The sequence below is a fragment of the Octodon degus genome, unplaced genomic scaffold (genome assembly GCF_000260255.1).
Source record: "Octodon degus isolate 3935 unplaced genomic scaffold, OctDeg1.0 scaffold00219, whole genome shotgun sequence".
NCBI lineage: Eukaryota > Metazoa > Chordata > Mammalia > Rodentia > Octodontidae > Octodon > Octodon degus.
The window spans coordinates 3469167-3470837 of NW_004524795.1; positions in this window are offsets into that span (position 1 = coordinate 3469167).

A 1671-nucleotide genomic window follows, 5' to 3' on the forward strand; every position below is an offset into this window, starting at 1 on the left:
GGTTTAGATGCCTCCTAGCTGTTCTTACTTCACCATCAGATGAATACCTAGGAAATACAGTCTCAGAATAAACCCTATGCAGAGGGGATAATATTGGAATGGATATGGTTAATATTGTGATTATTTCTAATAAATTTTTAAGTTCAAGCATACCATACTTGCAGAGCAGTATACAAATCTTCAGTGCACATGGCTCAATGAATTGTTGCAAAATGAAGAATACAGCCAAGTGAAGACAATTTGGATCAGTAAATAGAACAACTCCAAGGCCTGAGCAGCCCTAGTTGCCCTTGGTCTTAGCAACTTTCTATTTGCTGATACACGTTACCTAACACCCACAGTTTAAAAGAGGGAGAAGTGCATTTTAATTTTGTTTCAGAGGTTTCAGTCCTCGCATGGTTCACTGGTTTGCAGTAGAAACAATCTGGGAATAGCCTGGTGGGGGAAAAGCTGCTTATGTCACAACTACATCACAACATCCAGGAAGCAGAAGAACAGGATGGGAAGAGCCTGGGAGTGACATCCACCCTCCAGGTCAAGCCCCAGTGACCCTCCTCTGACCAGGCCGCAGCTTCCGAAAGCACACTCAGCCCCATGATCCAATCACTTCTCCAACACATGAGACTTTGGAGGAGATGCTATAGCTAAATCTTAACAGAGATCATGAAAAAGTGAAAAAAAGAAAGAGGATATTAATTATTCATGGTAGACCACTTTAGCTAAATGCATAAAACTGAAGTATATTTGTTGCCTCAGTTACTTTTTACTTGTTGCTGGGACAAAATACCTGACCCCCCAAATTAAGGAAGGGAGGGTTTATTCAGCTCACAATTAGTGGAGGTTTCAGTCCATACTTGGCTGGCTTCTAGGCAGAATGGCTCATGGCAGAGAGCAGCAGTTCTCAGTAACAGAAAACAGCGAATTAAAAAGGAAGGGCAGTAGCTGAGGCTTTTATCCAGCCTCTCTCCCCTCCTTATATGATAAACAAGCTACCCCGGGCTGGGGGGTGTAGAACTCACACAATGTCCATGCCCTCCTCTTGTACAGGATGAGGCTGTTTACAAACTAAGAATTCTGGCTCTTTGCTAAGTCACTGAAAAACTTCTAAACTTCTCAAGTAGACACAATGTATCAACCAGTACAATCCACCCCTTGTCAAACTTGGCAACCAGACATTTCCTTAGACCATTTTCCAGGTACATAGACATGCTTATTAACATTTTACAACTTGAACATTGTATTATATTAGAACCGTGACATTTTGTCCCTTAGCACCCCTCCCCTAAGAATCATGCACTTCCCTTTATGCAAAAGTCATTTTAATCCATCTCTAAAAGTTGACATAGTCCTAACAGTTTCAGCACTGCTGAAAAGTCCAAGTCCCAAGTCTCCTCCAAGATCTAAGGCAAACTCTTAGCTGTGAGCCCCTGTACAAATGCAAAGTCAAACACGTCCAACATCCAAAGGTACAAGATAAACATTACCATTACAAAAGGTGTACACAGCAGGATATAAACTATTGGGACCAAAGCCTCAAACTTCTCAAGTTGACACAATGTATCAACCTGTGTAATTGTGCAAAGAAAAATTTTAGTGAAATACAAACAAGTTGGTATTTTTTTCCATAATTTTATTGAGAAACAAATAGCAATGAGACAGTTTCAAACCAAA